We start from the raw sequence: 18,991 nt of genomic DNA on the forward strand, positions 1-18,991 counted from the left end.
AGCACATCTGAAGCCCCAGAGCTTTTTAAGAATGCGGGATCTAAGGCCCCATGTCAGACCTGCCAAAGCAGAATCTTTATTTTAACAAGATGCCCGGGTGATTATTCTATGGCTGTTACAATCTGGGAAATATGGTTCCCAACTCAAAACAAGATACCACACATGCTACAGCTGTTGTCTGCTGGCAGAGAAGAAAGATAGCTAAAGTCATTAATATAGTTCTTAAACTTTTGTTATTTAGGTGAATTATTTGTTTATTTAAAGTAAAATGGCCTGCTTTCTCTGAAATCATTTATCTTGCCTCTCAGTAAATTGCTGTTTTAAATTCACAGGCTTCCTTACTTTCTACTTGCAAGACAGTTCTCAGAATGAATTAAGGATCAGTCTTTTTTTTTTTTTTTTTTTAGCTATTAATACCTGTAAACAGTTCAATCTGACATTAGAAAATACTGACTGTTGCTGTTATCTGCCCAGGTACCTATTTCTCCTTCATTTGGTAATGGCACCTTCCTCCTCAGAAGCCAGCAGGCTGGTGGAGCTGTCACGTACAGTCCTCTCTCCTCTGATGGCCCCTCCAAAGTGAGGTTAACTGGACACCCTCTGATGAGACTGAAGCTCATTTGCTCTATCATACTAGCTGAAAGGACCATTTCCTGCCTAGATCCCAGAGCTTCCAGATCACCATCCTGCCCAAGACCTGGCTCTTCAGCTTTTCCTTTATGCTAGCCTATATCCAGTCTTTTTCAGTTTTGAGACAGGATCTCCTTCTCTCACCCAGGCTGGAGGGCAGTGGTGTCATCACAACTCACTGCAACCTCCACTTCCTTGGCTCAAGGGATCCCACCTCAGCCTCTTGAATAGCTGGGACTACAGGTGCACGCTGCCACGCTTGGCTAATTTTTGTATTTTCTGTTTTTTTTTTGGATAGAGATGAGGTTTTACTATGTTAGGCTTGTCTCTAACTCCTGGCCTCAAGAGATCTGCCCACCTTGGTAGCCCAAAGTGCTACGATTACAGGTGTGAGCCACCATGCCTGGCCAATATTTTTCATTTTTATTTGCCTAAGGTAGCCAGGATCTCTTTCTGTTGATTCAAACCAAAGAATCGTAGCTGAGCAAAGGAATCGAAATATAGTTCGTGTTGTGGAAAAATACCAATTTTGTTCTTAAGGAAGAGAGGGAAGACACTTTTGAATCGCTACAACTTTACATTTTGTGGTTGGTTCAAATTTTATTTACAGGTTTTCTCCCTTACCTTGAGGTACTTTATTGTAATATGTATATATCTGTGAAAAGACTAATATTGATTAATAATCATCAAGATATGGGTAGCCTACTTTTGTGGCAACTTCAGACTTAACTTTGGTGTGGTTTTATTTTAGCTTTTAAACCTAGGACTTAGGTCTTCAGGTGCTCTTAGAACATCCAAGTGAGTTGAAAATTGGCCCCAAATCAAAAAGAACACAGGAATAACTTATCAATCGATCATATGGAAAATAGCAATGTTAATACAGGCTAATCCACTTAATGACTGTCAAAAGATATTACTTGACAGGTTTTTAGTTTTATCATTCATAGAGTAGCATAAAAATTCACACATCTTTCCCATAAATGTGTTTCCTTATTTTGTATTAGTGAACGTAAAGGACTGAAGCTGATATAAATTTGTTAAATGAATAAATAATACTGCCTTATAAAAAATAAATTGAATCAAGCCTCAAGAACAACTAACATAGCTCCTATCCTCTTTTCAAATGCCTTTGGAAAAGGATGGCAATGGATTCTGGTGAAACACTGGCTGATTTAATATCCTGTATCATCAGTACTCTTCAGCCATTAAACAGTATCGTGAATTAATATTTATTGGACATGTTTCATAATAGATAATAAAGGGTATATATCATGCGATCACATTTTATAATCCATTATTTATAATAATGTTACATATAAGTGAAAGTATTCTAATATCATATAGTTATCTCTGAGTAGTTTTGCTTTATTTTATTTTATTGACTTGTTTATTTCATTCTAGTGATATGTATTTTATGATTTTTCTATCAGATACATTTTGCTTTTATAACATGAAAAAAGGAAAAGGCTATTTTTGGTTAAAAATAAGGACTCAGTGGGCTTTGTGCATCAATTAATATGAGAAGATATGTTGAAGTTTAGATATCCAGACTATACCATGTTGTACCATGCAGAGTAGTATAGAAAAACTAAATTTCCCTAAGAATGTGGGAAAAGTCTTATTAGCTTTTATTTTTAGTTAACCAAATTCAATGGAACTTAAATTCAGAAAACGTTTCTGTAACAGTTCTGTTTGATTTTGTGAAGAGATCTCACAGTTGGAGATTTTTTTTAAAAGGATAAATTAAACTTTGTGTTACAACAGACATTTCTGCTTTCTAGACCAGAGCTTCTCAAATGTTAATGTGCAGATGAATCCCCTGGGGATCTTGTGAAATTACAGATGCTTCTGAGGTGAAGCCTGAGATTCTCTGTTTCCATCATGCTTGGAGGTGAAGCCAGCTGCTGCTGATTCATGGGCCATGCTTTGAGAGGCAAGGGTCTCTAGACAGAACTTGTCATTCCTAATGACTTTGTAAATCACTCTGAGCCATGGAAAAATAAACAATCAGTGAGCAAAAGCTTTTACAGCCCAGGGTAGAAATCTGGGAGGATCCGAGCCTTCTGGGTCTGCAGCTTGAATGTGTCATCAGAGTGGAACTGGGGTTGGAGATCAAGGAGCAAGAGTGAGGCATGGGATGTTGGATCAAAACAGGGAAGTGGGCCGAGGAAGGACCACAGGAAGAGCAAGGCCATGTCACTGATGTGGCTGTGTCCTACAATATGATTTGGCATCTTACATTTCTGAAGCTGCCATTGCAGGGTTCCTTCAGTCAGTGGATTAGAAGGAGCTAGAGGTTGGCAACCTTTGGTGAGGAGAAGTTAGGAGAATGGTGGGCTTGTGAGCATTGGGGGAGGGAGGGAGAAGATGGGGGTGAGCTCTGAGTGTTGGTGCTGACTCATGAGCAAAGGTGGGCGTGGGAGGGATGGAGAGAGAAAGGGCACATGCAACAATTTGGGACCCTTGACCTCTGATGTGTCTGAGGGCAGCCCATGTGTCTCTGAAAATCTGCCTGTGAGCTGACTGATACCCTGGATTAAACCACAGCTCTGTGGACCCCTTTAAGCACTTGTAAACAGCTCCAGAAGGATTAGTACCTTCTATTCTCAAAATAGGATTCAAATAAATGTAATACACAGCTGCCGGGGTAGCCAAGAGCCGTGGGCTCCTGGGTTGAGGCTGTGTAAGGTAAGTGAGGCAGGAGCTATTAGATCACATTTCCTGACTGACTTGCATTCTGAACTGGAAAGGCAGTCTCACAGGAAAAAATTAATTTGCCTCCAAGGTAAAAAAAAAAGTCACCACGAAAGATTAGAGACAATTTTGAAACTGTATTTAATAACCGTGACAATTTATGGCAAGATAAAAACGCCCAAACCATAAAGTGCAAATACCAGGTCAGACACAGGGTTTCTGTAGGCCAAAAAAAATCAGGTAAGTTAGGCCCAGATTCATAGAAAAGGAAGGAGACAGCTCTTAGGCTGCAGATTTACCCTAAGGTGAATGTTTACTTTAAAAATCTGTGATAATTTGTTCCACCCAGAGGTGGTTTTTGTCTTATGTTCCACATCTTAATCATTTGTTTAGCAGCCTTGTTTTATGTTTGTTTAGTTAGAACCTTCTGGTGTGGAGCAAGGATCATTAAAAATTATAATTAGCTGTAATTACTTAATACTAGAACAGAAACTGCTTTTACTTTAGATGTGTGAGCTGATCCCCCAGGCAGCGTTGGTGATCCTGCTTTGAGTCTAGGAGCATTTCCATTCACAGCTGAGTCCTTATCAGCAGAGGTGTATAGAGCCACCGGATAATATCTCACTCACAAAACGTGAACCATTTGCCTGTGAAAATGAGAGCTAAAAAAACCAGAGAACTGAATATGAAACTTTTTCTTTTATTGTTAGGTACATAGTTCGACAAGTCTACCTACTAAAAAGGAAATATGTTAACTAGAGTAGTGTAAAGGAGAGAAGATAATTGGCCAAATAATCTTGTTCTTCTATCACGTGTCCCCTGCTGGAGAACTGCAACGATGGCGAGGCAGGGCTGGAGTGGGAGCTGAGTCCTGCAGGCTGAGAGGCAACCACAGAGAGCCACACCTTCAGGCAGCATGTAGGATACCCTCTTCGTGTTTCACTCACTGGTAGTGACCTGCTTTTGGTACATCTGGAGATTTCAAACTTCAAAACCTTATAACCTACACTTTAATTCTGGGGAACTGCTGGCTAAAGTTTGTGGTTAAGCAACCTTGGTTCATTTCTTGACTCCTTCATTCATTAATTATTACGATCTTGAGAAAATGACAGTTTCTCTGTGCCTCAATTTTCTTAATTGTGAAATGGGAATAATAGAAGTACTTATCTCCTAGGATTGTGGGAAGAATTATAAAATGAATACTTGCAAAGTGTTTAAAACATGCCTGATACATAGCAAGTGCTCAATAGATAATACTTAATAACAGAAATTATATTATTACTATTCTTTAGCTGTATAGTCTTGGGTAAGTTGCTTTGTTTCTCTGACGTTGTCCTTCAGACGAGATTGGGAGCGTTCAGGGTGGTATGACTGTAGACTGAAGTTGTCCTTCACATGTACAATGAAAATAATAGTACCTATCGTGAATTTATCATGATCATAAAAGGTCAGTTGCTGAGACAGATGCTCAGACTATAGAAAACCAGAGCTCAAATGCTGCTAGACAAAGTTGGGAATGTCCTGGGTGCCTGCATAGCTATTTACATTTGCATGGGAGCAGAGGCTTCTTAGGGAAAGGCACTAGGGTTCAGACCCTTTCCTTTGTTTGATGGTTGGAGGGAGCAATGATCAAAGCTGGATCGTGAAAGTAGGGGAGCAAGGAAACCCTCTAGAAGAAACTCACTTTGAGCGCCAGGCCCAAAGCTGACCTCTGCCTCCAGGCCAGGGTGTGGCTGGATGCTGTGGGGTCAGAACCCATCCCGTCTGGGCCTGGCTGTGAGTGAATCACAAGTCCAGGCCCTTTGGGTGTGGCCTTACATGGACTGTCAGTCAGTTTGGGCTGCCATTAACAGAATACTATGGACCAAGTGACATAAACAACAAATACCCATTCCTCACAGTTCTAGAAGCTGGACGTCCAAGATCAGGATGCCACCATGGCTGAGTTCTTGGGAAGGGCACTCTTTGTTATGGCCTCATATGGCCTTTCTTGGTGCATGTATGTATGTCGAGAGGGGAGATGGGAGAGGGAGCTCTAACCTGTTTCTCTTCTCACAGGGACACTAATCCTATCATGGGGGCCCCACCCTCATGACCTCATTTAACTCTCAAAAGCCCCACCTCTGAAAGCATCCCATTGGGGGTTGGGGTTTTAACATAAATTTTGGGGAGACACAATTATGTAGTCTGTAACACGGACTGAGTTATAATCCTGTAGTCAGGATACTCCATTCCTTCGCCTAGAGATGCTTGTAAGCCCTAGGTGAATTGTTACACTTGTCCTGAGGGCAGCGCAGTGGACAAGTCACATGGCTTATCAGTGATGAGGCTTGGGGGAGTACCATCCACCCAGCCAGCCAGGACATTGGTGTCTGGTCTTTAGCCACAGTGAAAAACAAGGGTGAATTGCTTAATGGCTGCAATGCTGGGCAACTGACCAACTTCATTCATGACTTAAAAAAAAAGGGCCAGGCACAGTGGCTTATGCCTGTAATCCCAGCACTTTTGTAGGCCAAGGCAGGCAGATCATGAGGTCAGGAGTTTGAGACCAGCCTGACCAACATGGTGAAACCCTGTCTCTAATAAAAATACAAAAGTTAGCCAGTTGTGGTGGTGTGCACCTGTAATCACAGCTATTCAGGAGGCTGAGGCAGGAGAATTGCTGCCGAGATCGTGCCATTGCACTCCAGCCTGGGCGACAGAGTGAGACTCCGTCTCAAAAAAAAGTTGTTTTGCCAGTAAAATGCATAAAATATGCCTATTGCTCAATAAATTGTCACAAAGTTAACCTCATGCAATCACTACTTAGATCAGGAAATAGAATACAGTATTGTCAAAGTGCTACCTCAGAATCACCTCTGTGCCTTCTAAGTGTAAGCAATATCTTGACTTTTAGATAATCCTTCATTGCTTACCCGTATAGTTTTACCACTTAAGATGGCATCTTCAAACAGAGTTCAGCTGCTTATTTTGCTCAATAGTTTTGAAGATTCGTTTATATTGTTGCTTCTAGCTGAAGTTTGTTCATGTTCTTTGTTGTGGGGATTTTACTGTGTGACTATACTGTAGTTTAAGATTTGTATCCATTCTAGTGATGATGGACATTTACATTTTTCTAGTTTTTGGCATTCATGAATAATATTGCTATAAACATTCTTTTACATGTTTCCTGGTGAACATATATGTGCATTTGGTTGGGTTGATACCTCAGAATTTACTTGTTAGATCATACATAAAATATCTCTGTTTTCTACTTTAATGGATTATGCCAAATTATTTTCCAAAGTGGTTGTACCAATTTACACTCCCATCAGGAGTGGTTAAGAGTTTTAATTGCTCCACTTTCTGACTGACACAATCTTTAAATGTTATTCATTTGAGTAGGTAGGTGTACACTACTTTTGCATGTGTATTTTAAAAATAATAGCTTTAATAAGATATTGTTTTCATGCCGTACAATTCATGCATTTAAAATGTACAACTCTTTAGCATTTTAGTTTTTATCATATCCACAGAATTGTGTGATCATCACTTACTGCTTATAAATTTTTATTTTTCTGACTCCTAATGAAGATGAGAACCTCTTCCCATGTGTATAGATCATTTGGATTTCTTCTTATGTGATGTGTCTTTTAAAGTCTCTGGCTCATTTTTCTATTGGATGGTCCATCATTTTTTATTGTTTCATAAGAGTTTTTTAAAAATATTCTGCATATGAGCCTTTCTTCTACTTGTATTATAGCTTTTTACTCATTTAATAATACTGTCTGATAAACAGAAGTTTTCATTTTTGTGGCAGTTAAACATTATTTTTCCTTTATGGTGAGAACCTTTTTGTGTTTTGTTTAAGAAATACTGTATTCTCTTGACTCAGGTCGTGAAGTTATATATAATCTCCTATGTTATCTTCTCGGAAGTTAGTTGTTTTGCCTTTCAGGTTTGTTTAGATCTGTGGTTCATTTGGAGGTAATTTTAATGTGTGGTGTGAGTTAGGGATGTCAACATCATCTATGCCCCACTGCTTGGCAGTGCCATCTTTGGCATGAGTCAGTATCAGTTTATGCATGGGTCTGTTTTAAGGCTTTGTTTCTGATTCCATCAATGCAATAGTACATCTTTGTGCCAATACCACATTGTTTTAATCATTGTAACTTTAGATGTGATTTGATATTTTATATCTGTCTAAGCAAGTCATCCTACCTTTTCTTATTTTTCCTTTTCATTCAAGAGCATATTGGCTATTCTTAACTCTTTGCATTTTACTATAAATTTTAAAACCAAGTCCCACAAAATATGTTTGAATTTCGACTTTCTGTATCCATCTTTTTTTCTTTCCATTTTTACTAAGTGAATCCCAAAAAGATTATTTCTTCTTACTTAGTGAGTGACAATATGCCAGGTCTACCAAGTTCAGGTGCACTCTAGAAATGATGGCTGTAACAGCAGTCTGGCATTGGTTTCTGTAGGAACTAACCTTTGGGCCAGTACTTGTGGAGTTGTCCAGGCTTGAAAGCCATCTGCATTTCTGCCCTATCAGATAGGCTACAACTAATTCAGATGAATCAGGATATCTGGGGATTCTTGGACACATGAGAAGGTAACTCTGGGAAAAGGCAAGAGTCTGCTAATTTGGAAAGTCAGAACTTACAGTCTTCATAATTTAGGGTACCAGGGTATACACCTTGAAGCTGAGGAAATCCAATCATTTTGGTTCCATGATGATTGAAGGAATGAAGCCCCAAACAATACCAAGTCACAGAATATGCTCAGTAAATAACTGACCTCCTTCCCTTCCTTGGCTTTGCCTTAACCACCTGTAAGGCTGTGCTTGACTAAGCACACAGCTGAAGCAGGCTGTAAATGTTGGGCCACATGCTACAACAGCAGTAGACCAATGGCTTCGGTGTTTGTGATCAGGGAAAGGAAATTCTTTTGGCTCTGCCATGTTGTCCATGATGCCAAGGAGACAAAGCTGTGAACACCACCAGAACAAATGTCTATTGACTGTGCCCTGCATTATCTTTACTGTTTCTCGGCAAATTCTGAAAATATCCCCAAAGCAATAATCATTTTGGTGTCTCTGGTTTCTATCTCATTTTCTTTTCTTTTCTTTTTTTTCTTTTTCTTTTTTTTTAATGAAGTCAACTTCTCAAACAAAACAACAAAACTGCAACACTGAATTATGCCTGGTTTTGCTGTCAGACCCTTGTCCAAGCCATGCACTCAGAAACAGTCATCAAGCTGCGAAGCTGTGTGTTATACTAACTCCCCTTTGTTAACAGCTTCGTGTTGGCGCCTCTCCAGTTGCTGCCGCCAGCAGAGTGTCTCTGTTTTCAGACCATGTCATCTGGGACTTGCCAGCCTTCAGAGGCATCATCTTCTCTGGTTATTGGAGACTTTGAAGGAACACTTTTCCTTTTGTTTTTGGAGGCAGTAACTGTGGACATGATGTGAGAGGTTGACAGTAGTGATACCTTTGGTTTCTGTAGATGAAGTTTTTTTTTTTTTTTTTTTTTTTTTTTTAGGTTTATTGAAACAAATGAGAATCTGTCAGCAGAAATGTCCTTTGAAATCACCCTTACTTTTGAAGAGTCACATAGAAGAGTTAAGATATGGCTACTTTCCAACTGGTCCCCCGGGGAGGGTTTGGAGCAGTTAGAGAGTCCTGTGAAAGCACAATGACATGAATAAAAATAAAACCAAACATACAAATGACACATTAAGTAGTAGCCATGGGCTACCTTTCCTTTTCTGATTTCTCTGGATAGAAACTAAATGCAGGAAAGAGATAAGTATCTGAAGACAGTGCTTGAGGTGTGCTTCCCATCAGAGAACCAAGGAATTTTCACTTTTTGGCTTTCTCTCTGGGACTTCCATATCAGGATCAAGAGGCGAGTTGGTTCCTATAGTGGTTTCCAGTTTGCTGTGAGTGGTGAGAGTTCAGAGAACTTCGGCAGTGTGCTAGACTTGACTTTGCAGCACAGACACCCTCTTCTCTTGTTGTCTTTCTTTTTGCCCCCTCCCATTTGCCTGGTACTGTCACACATTTCTCTTTCTCCAAATTTGAATAAAAATGACTCTCAGATTTTACATTCATCCTAAGGGAGAAATGTTTGCAAAATCAGATGGACTCATGAGATCAGAAACCTGAAATGAAGAAATAAAACTCCATAGGCAGAATTCCAGGAATCATCCAGTTAGTGAGAGAGTTTTGAGTGGTTTTCTCTCCTTCCCTCTCTTTTCTTCTGCCTTTCTTTCATATCAAAAAGTCACAGACCTACTGCTTATTCTCCAGAAATGTAGTCTAGTTAGTGACACCATCCTACATAAACCAAATGTGAGCAATAATGACAATATAATAGCACCATGTATTCAGCATTTACTGAAACAATGTGCCAAGCAACTTAAATATGTCATCTCATTTAATTCTGAAAATAACAATTCTATGATATTAGTAGTAGTATTCACCATATTTTTACAGATGGGGAAACTGAGGTTTAGAGAGATTAAGAGCTTGCCCAACAGCACACACTTACCAAGTGAAGAGTCAGACTGGTCTGACTCCCAGCCGCTACGCCATTCACTGTGCCTGGCAGGCCACAGTGATTTTGATTGTAGGAGAAGGAATGAAAAGGTCAGTGAGGGAGGCTTTTCAGAGTTGATGGGACCTGAGCTGGTCATGAAGAACATGTGGAAGAAGGGAGCAAGTGAGTGTCATGTATGGCCTTCTTACACCCTCAACTCTGATCAGTTCTTTCCTTCAGAAGTAACAGTTCTTCTCCTTCCACACATGAGCCTTTGGAGTGCAGTAGTTTTCCACTCTCAGTGAAAACTGGTTATCATTAATCACTGCATGCAGCCCTGTTTCCTCGGGGGGTGGGGGTGCTTCTTTTGGATGCTGATAAATCTTTCTAATTAGCTGTAAAAATCATGGAAAGTTGATGTCATGTTTTAATCATAAACCACTTGGGCCACTGGCATTCATGTCCTAGCTTGAATTCTTTTTATTCTCTTTTTTTGTTTACCAAATTGCCCTGAGTTTATGACATCTTTAGTAGATCTCCTGTAAGTCCTCAGAGCTTGGGATTATAAAAGCTATAAATTGTTTTCAGTAATTCAATCAGAGAAAAGCAAAGCAAAACAAAAACAAAAACAAAAAAACAAAAAAGGCATTGACACATTGTCAGTGGTTTATTTTCCCATGTGTTGGTGGAATATTAAAGATCTTTGAGATCTTTTTAGATAATTCAGTGCAGGCCTGGTTCTAAGAATATAAGCTGGCACGATGATCAGGGAGAGAGTAAATGGGTTTGCTTTTTTTTCTTTCTCTCAGAAGCTAAAGTGAACTCTTCCAAGAATTGGGAAGAAGAATGTGGAATTAGAAGTCACACTACAATTGTCCTTTAGCATTGAGTTGTAGTGTCAGAACAGTTTCAGAAAATCAAGTCTCAGCTAAAATCTCCTCCATGTCATGGTATATCAATGATACTCAAACTTCAACATGGATCAGAATCATCTCGAGAGTTTTTTACAACACAGATAGCTATGCCCCAGCTCAGAGTATCAGAGTTAGTAGGTCTTGGATGGAGCCAGAGATTTGCATTTCTGACAACTTCTCAGATGATGCTGATGCTGCTGCCACCAAATTTTGAGGGTCTGACTTCAATCTGAGCTCAGTGCTAACCAGCTGTGTGATTGAGCACTTCGTGGCTCTGTCTCCTCGAATCACTTGCACCTAGTTCAGAGCAGGTTTACAAACCACTGAGAACCACTGTGATATCGTTAACAGCATCTACTAGGATCCCAGCTGACAAAAATATTTACTCAGTGTTCCTTCCAGTTTGAGTAGGATTTGCTTTTCCTGAAAAATTGGTGGGGATTTTCTGTTTCTAGGGAGCTCTGAAGTTGAACTAATGCTGCCATTTAGCATAAGGTCATAGAACACATGCTTCTGAGTCTGATCCTCATATGAATGTAAAAGCCCCAACATTGAGCACAGCATATTGTGGTTTGATATTTTCTTTCAGCACTTGTATTATGAAAGGAAATCGGTGTTATTTCTGCAAATCCCATGCTTGTGTTCTTATCTTTGTGGATTCCACAGCACCTAACAGAATGTCTTGAGTATGACAGGTGTTCAAAAAATGCTTACTGAGTTGAAAATTACAACTTAAACTTGATACCGAGAGCTCGTGTGTAAAATAGCATATATTGAGTATATAAAAATAATCAGAACAATTACATTTTATATGTGTATCTTAGTTCAGTTCAGGCTGCTATAACAATATTACATACTGGGTAGCTTAAATAACACAAATTTATTTCTCACAGTTCTGGAGGCTGGAAAGTCCAAGATCTAGGTGCCAGCAGATCTGGTTTATGGTGACAACCTTCTTCCTGGCTTGCAGATGTGTCTTATTGTATCCTCACATGGCAGAGAGCAGAGATCCTCTCTTTTATGTTTCTTCTTATAAGGACACTAGTTCCATTCATGAATGTTCCACCCTCATGATCTAATTACCTCCCAAAGACCCTCACCTTCAAAACCATCACAGTTGGAATTTAGACTTCAACATATGGATTTTGGTTGGGGGACACAAACATTCGGTCCATAGCAGTGTGTCTTAGGATTTCAACAGAGTTGGAAAACAAATATTTGTCTTCTTTAATCTTCACAAAAGTTACATGAAATGATAGAATCTTTGGGATTCAGATTATGGAAGATCCTACTTGAATTTTAGTGATCCCCTGAGCAAAATTTCTAGGAGCAACTTTCTAGCTCTATGCCTCTGTGAAAGGAATTTTCCCTGTAGGTATCAATGGCCAGGTGTCAAATGCAATTGGAAATGCAGCTTTATATTATAGCAGATACACTGTGAGCCCAAGTTGAGTACCACTACAGAGGGAGCATTGTCCACTCTGAGCCCAGGAGAATGAGTGCTCTCCTGCAGTCTCTGCTCTCCTTATGACTACTACAATGAGAGACTACCAAAAAGAGAGAGACTACTGAACTCTTTTCTCTTGGAAAATACAGTCTAAATAATTGAATGCAGCATGCCAAATACGTATTGATAATTGCATTTTTAATTTTCAAGTGTCAGGGAAAATTACTTTTTTTTTAACTTAATAGAGTCCGTTAATGGGAAATTATGTGTGACCCACTCTTGTTATCCATTCTCAAACGGATATTTAAATCACAAAGTCACAACACGAAACCACTTCGGAATAGTTACTTACCTAGTAATCAAACAATTCATGCGACATGAATATAAAATTGTTCCTAGTTTTTTTTAGTCCTCTATTACAGTCAGTGGATATCAAAAAGTTGACTAGTTATATAGTAAGCCAAGATACTTTTATGGTTCTTTTAAGTATGTTATATTATTTTTCAGTGTCTTAGGGAGGACTCTGTTTATTAGTCTGTTCTCACGCTGCAAATAAAGACATACCCAAGACTGGGTAATTTATAAAGGAAATATGTTTAGTTGACTCACAGTTCAGCATGGCTGGGGAGGCCTCAAAAACTTACAATCATGGCAGAAGGGGAAGCAAACACCTCCTTCTTCACATGGGGGCAGCAAGGAGAAGCGCCCAGCAAAGGGGGTAAAGCCCCTTATAAAACCATCAAATCTCGTGAGAACTCACTATCATAACAGCATGAGGGTAACCGCCTCCATGATTAAATGTCCTCCCACCAGGTCCCTCCCATGACACATGGGGATTATGGAAACTACAATTCCAGATGAGATCTGAATGGGGGCATAGCCAAACCATATCACTCCAGGAGATTCTTTTGGATATTAATCTTAGGAATATCAGTATTTCTCCTTAACAAATAATTTAATAGTGAACAATATGAAACACATAGCTAATCAAGTTTCTGTTTTACAGTAGCTGTTAGGCAGTGTGGACTATATTTGTGACTCATGTATCAAAAGTGTATTTTATGGAGTATGGTTTTGAGATTTTTGCCTTTGTATGTGTGCACATATGTTCCTATTCCTTTCTCACCTACTTTATAAAAAAGACTTTCTGGTTGTAAAATAATGCATATTTATCTTAGAATATTTGGAAGCTATAGAAAAGCAAAAGCAAAACCAAAAACCAAACCAAATAAACCCAGAATATTTTTGCAGTCTTCTATGCATATATGCATCTCTCTATTTAAGTAAATTGGCATACAGGTGTGGTGGTATGCACCCGTAGTCCCAGCTACCCGGGAGGCTGAGGTGGGAGGACAATTTGAGCCCGGGAGGTTGAGGCTGCAGGGAGCTGGCATTGCACTGCAGCACTTCAGCTTGGGCAACAGAGTGAGACCTTGTCTTAAAAAAAAAAAGAAGAAAGAAAAAATGAGATATAATAAATAAATTGGCATAATAGTATGTAACTCTGTTGTACCTGTGTTTTTCTTTAAACAGTATGCCTCTCTTACCACTCACTCTTCTGTTCCTCTTAATTTATACCATTCTTCTGTGTTTCATATGTTTTGTAACCTACCCAGAAATCCTTTTAAAACAAGGGAGGCTATATGTGAATAATCAAACATAAAACAAACAAACATGCATCTGGTGACTTGGTGCAAACTGATAAAGGAGGGAGAGAAATCAAATGAAAAGTGAAACATTTAATGAAATCCCTTATGATTTCCATAAGCAATGATCTTTGTGATGGAAAAATGAATAAAGTGTGTACGTGTCTTATAGATATATGCCACCTTCATATCAAAATATATTACTGATCTCCCCTCCAGAAAATATGGCCTCTAAGTGTTGTTTTCATGAGAGTGGCAGATCTGTACCAATTTAGCCACATTCAAGTGTTGGCACAACTAGGTAAAGGTCCACTCCACAGTCAAGGTCCAGAAGGCAGCTCACTGAACCACACAGGGTTTAGGTGCAGGTTTGTTCTTATTAGTCACCAGTTAGTTCAACCTGCAGGTCATTGTCTGCCTACCTTCTGGCTGGCTCTCTTGGGGTTCCTGACAGTCCTTGCAGGAGTAACAATGTGAAATGCCTTATCTTAGCTTCATGGGATGAACTGAAGGGCAAAGAAAGTTCTCAAACCAAAGATTCATGCAACACCCTGTGAATGTTCCTTCTGAGAAATAAAGCACAACTTTGTTGTAAAATCAAGTGTTTTGAAAAGATGTTTGATGAGCTGCCAGTTGGCTCCAAATAGATTCCTGAATATCCTGATTACATAAGAAATGCAACCAGCTATCTTCCTTGCTCTCTTTCCCTCTGTGCTTGAGCTCTCTGCCTGGAATCCCCTTCTTTTGCATTTTCACCAGGATGGTTGTCCCTGAGGACAACGCCGAGGTATCGTTTCCCTCAGGGATGCCTTCTCCAACTCCTGTATGTGTCTCTGTGTTTAATGCTCTCAAAGCACTTCTTATTACCCATAACTGCTGGATAGCATTGGACTGAAGCTTTCTTAAGCACAGGGCACAGGTTTTGTTTCTTCTGACAGGAGCATGATATTTGTTGAATAAATAAGTTATATCTAGACTTTTCTCATCAAGGTAGACTTCTTGGGGTAGGTGTGGAAATACCTAAGCTCAAATATTTTAAATACCACTTAGAGCTAAAAAAAATTACAAGAAGGCCATTCAAATGGAGAGAAAAGACACTAGGTCCTAGGAGTTAGCTTTTTATTACTTTTGCTAGTTAGGCCATGGGGCAATGTCTGTTTTTCTACATTCTTAGTGTAAAATATCTTTGTCAGACTTTTTTTCTTAAGAATTTTTTTATGTTATTTTCCTCAATCAGACAGAACATGCATCCAAAATGACAAAGTCTCAATTTTTTATTTCAATGAAACCTATGTAAATAGTAACTTACTTAATTCACCAGAATCCTCAGTGAACTGGATCCTGCCTGCATCAGACTTTAGGGAAAAAAAGCAAATAATAAGAACAAATAATTAAACAATTATTTTCAAGACTAGCTGTCAGAAAAAAATCTAAAAGTCAGTATTCATTCAGTTCATTTTTTAATTTATTGAAGTATATCAAAATAATTGATTTTCATGATTGTCTTCCATCTGCACAATTTTTATTAATTTTTTAAAAATAAGTTGGTAAACAATACATTTTAGAAAAGTTCTCATAAGACCTCAAAAAATCATTTTAACATAAGCTGAACATCCTTTTCAGGGTGTCAAGTTTCTGCTATTGTGTTCTAAATGCCAATTAAGTGCTCTGTGTAAGAAAAACACATATTGTCTGCAAATTAATCAGGAAGACACATGCAGGATACCTTGAAACAACTGCTTTTCACTCTCTTATTAAAGGAAAGTGTCAATGTAAAGAAGTCTTTACATTGAAATAACTATGTGAGATCCATAAATAAGGTTTTATTTAACTGCTAGTTCTTATTGCACTACAGGGCCTATGAAATGGCTTGGATTTGTGCCCCGCCCGAATCTCATGTTGAATTGTAATCCCCAGTGTTGGAGGAGGGGCCTGGTGGGAGGTGATTGGATCATGGGGACGGATTTCCCCCTTGCTATTCTCGTGATAGTGAGTTCTCATGAGATCTGATTGTTTAAAGGTGTGTAGCAGCCTCCCTCCCCCACTTATCTCTCTTCCCCCTGATCCAGCCACGTGGTGCTTGCCTGCTTCCCCTTTGCCTTCCTCCATGATTGTAAGTTTCCTGAGGCCTCCCCAGTCATGCTTCCTGTACAGCCTGTGGAACTGTGAGCAAATTAAACCTCTTTTCTTTATAAATTATGCAGTCTCAGGTAGATCTTTATAGTAATGTGAGAATGGACTGATACAGGCTGCTGAGAAATGGTAATATTGTAGTGAAGGTAATTACCTCTAGCTGCTGCAACAGACAAATCCCCAAGTTTCTCCCTCAAATAAAATAAAGTTTATTTTTTGCTCATGTGGGTCCAGTTTGTCCATCCATCTGGACCATAGATTCTCCAAGGTCATGGTTACAAAGGAGAGGGAAGGTGGAAAAGGCACATGGCCTTTATCTGCCTTAGCCCAGAAGTGACATGTGTCACTGTGGTTCAGCATATTTGGCCAGATCTAATCACAGGGCCCCAAGGAACTGCAGGGGAGGCTGAGAAATGTATTTTATGAGTATGCATATGGTTAGTGAACATTAAGTGCTTCTGCCACTATATTTTTGTCAACTAGAATTGTATGCATCCCATTTTTCTACTTAGTGTGCTATTAAGGTTAGTAGGTTGTGGGGGGTTGGGGGTGGGAGGTAGGGAGAAACAGAATACAAGGATATGCGTAGTGATGTCTTCTATCTTTTCTAGTAGCAGAACTCACATTTCCTTATGAGAACTGTCTGTCTCCCAATTACAGCTCTTACAGTCTGGCTTGACTGTTCCCTGGGCTGGGCATGTGCCCTATACCTGACCAACCAGAGATCATTGTAGGACAGAAGGGCAGGGCCATATCTGCCTATGTGACAATAATTGTGCCCATATAATGCCATCAGTGAATGTGTCCTTTTGAAAATGAAGCCAAATCAAGAGACCATTGAGCCAAGAGAAAAGAGATAATTTGGATGGCATTGATAGATAGAACCTTTGGATCAAGCACTGCCAGTTCCTATCTTGACTTCCTCAATTATGCCAGCCAGGTATTCCTTTAGTTTGAATTAGGTTGAGTTGGATTTCTGCAACTTGCAAATAAAAAAGATGAGCTAGCGGTTTTCACTCCACAAAACTTCAAAACACCATCCTTTCACTCCTTTGTCTCTAAACTCGAGTAACTACCCATTGCCTAAAAAATTACTGATTATTGCCTCTACCTTTACATGGTAGAATTGTTGCTTTTATGGTACAGGTACCATATAAATAAAAAATGTCTAATGTCCTGTGTGTGTCTCTCCTAACCCTAGTTCAACCATTGTAGAGTTTTTTTAATTAGAAGTTAGCTAATTACTACCTGAATTAAAATGGATTTAATTTTGGCAGCTAATCATTTCCACCTGTGAGGAATCAAATAGAAAAATCAGCTTGTAGAATATTAAGGGAGAGACTCCCCTCTATTCTGATCATCTCCACAAAAACCAGACTATTAGTCAATAGAAGGTTTTGCAAATATCAAAAGTCAATCTGAGTAATGTTTTCTCTGGCCATGGCAGCATAAAGACATAGATCCCACAGCCAGATCCAAACTCTGTGGAGTGTTTCAGGGGATTTGGCTCAGTTACCCTATTTAACCCAACACTTCACAAGAAAAGTCTGAAAGAAGATATGCAATAACTTTCTGGTGACCCAAACTATTGCAACCTCAGTCTCTAAATCACATGACATTTGTTTACTTTCTTTCCAATGGGCTGATTAATTATTTGTCTTTATTTAGTGTTCTAAATCAGGAGCCAAAAGAAGTTGGAGCACCTCGGGCCAATTTTTACATGTAAAACTAACAGAGCAATTTGGCTGTCTGATGCTGAACTGAAGAGTGACTTTCCTTTAACTTTGTCATCACTACAGCATCCAACCTGCCCTGTTCCAGATGTGTGACAACTGGGCTTTGAAAGAGTGTGACTAGAAAATCAAACAAGGCACGTGGACACACAAAGGAGATAAGAGGCTCCAAGAGATCACGTTCCTTTTTTGTGTAATTTCTTTCATCTAATTCTGTCAACATTTACTGGAAACCTCTATCTGGAACACAGAATTCTTCCTCTTTTACAAGCAAGGCAGTAAATGTAAAGAAAGTTTTATTGTCCAAGATAATTAAATAAACTGAATAAGAATCCACATGAAAAATTCTCTAAATGTTTCCCCATAGAATATTTTCAGGTAATAAGTTGAATTAAACCAAACTCTCTTACTGGCTGGATAGAAAGTGTTACTGGCTCTAGCTGGGTGGGTGCCCTGGAGAAATCAAGATTCGTCTTCTGGCTGGGTGTGGTGGTTCATGCCTGTAATTCCACCATTTTGAGAGGCCATGGCAGAAGGATCACTTAAGTCCAGGAGTTTGAGACCCTGTCTCTACAAAAAATGAAAAAATCAGCCCAGTGTGGTGGCAAACGCCTACAGTCTCAGCTACTCTGGAGGCTGAGGTAGGAGTATTGCTTGAGACTGGGAGGTCCAGGCTGCAGTGAGCCATGGTCATGCCACTGCACTCCAGCCTGGGTGAAAGAACAAGATCCTGTCTCACTGGGCATGGTGACTCATACCTATAATCCCAGCACTTTGGGAGGCTGAGGTGGGTGGATCACTTGAGGTCAGCAGTTTGAGACCAGCCTGACCAACATGGTGAAACCCCATCTCTACTTTAAAAAAAAAAAAAAAGGATTCCTCTTCTAAGAGAAATATATTCTAATTATATTCTAATGCATTTCCTTTATTCCACACTGGCACAGTTTTTCCTTCAACACATATAAAGTAAACATTGTTTTCTTCACCATGTTAGAGTGATGATTTAATGACACAGCTGACAATTTCAAATGACAATAATTGATACACAGCAATTTTGGGAATGGCTAAGGTTAAGTTTTAAGTAGGACTATTCAGGTAGAGAAGGGCCTTGTCATTTGACCTCCTCCTCCTCCTCCTCCCCCTCCCCCTCCCCCTCCCCTTCCACCTCCCCCCCTCCTCTTCTTCCTCCTCCTCCTCCTCCTTCTCCTCGAGTTTCTCTCTGTTGCCCAGGCTGAAGTGCAGTGGCACAATCTGGGCTCACTGTGATCTC

The 18,991-nt window shown here is 39.5% G+C and overlaps 1 protein-coding gene across 7 annotated transcripts in view; it reads left to right on the forward strand.

The window, feature by feature from the left end:
- TRMT11 (tRNA methyltransferase 11 homolog) overlaps positions 1–18,991 on the forward strand; it is a 273,729-nt gene that overhangs the window by 72,836 nt on the left and 181,902 nt on the right. The window lies entirely within an intron of this gene.

Source organism: Pongo abelii, chromosome 5 (assembly GCF_028885655.2).
Source record: "Pongo abelii isolate AG06213 chromosome 5, NHGRI_mPonAbe1-v2.0_pri, whole genome shotgun sequence".
Lineage (NCBI taxonomy): Eukaryota > Metazoa > Chordata > Mammalia > Primates > Hominidae > Pongo > Pongo abelii.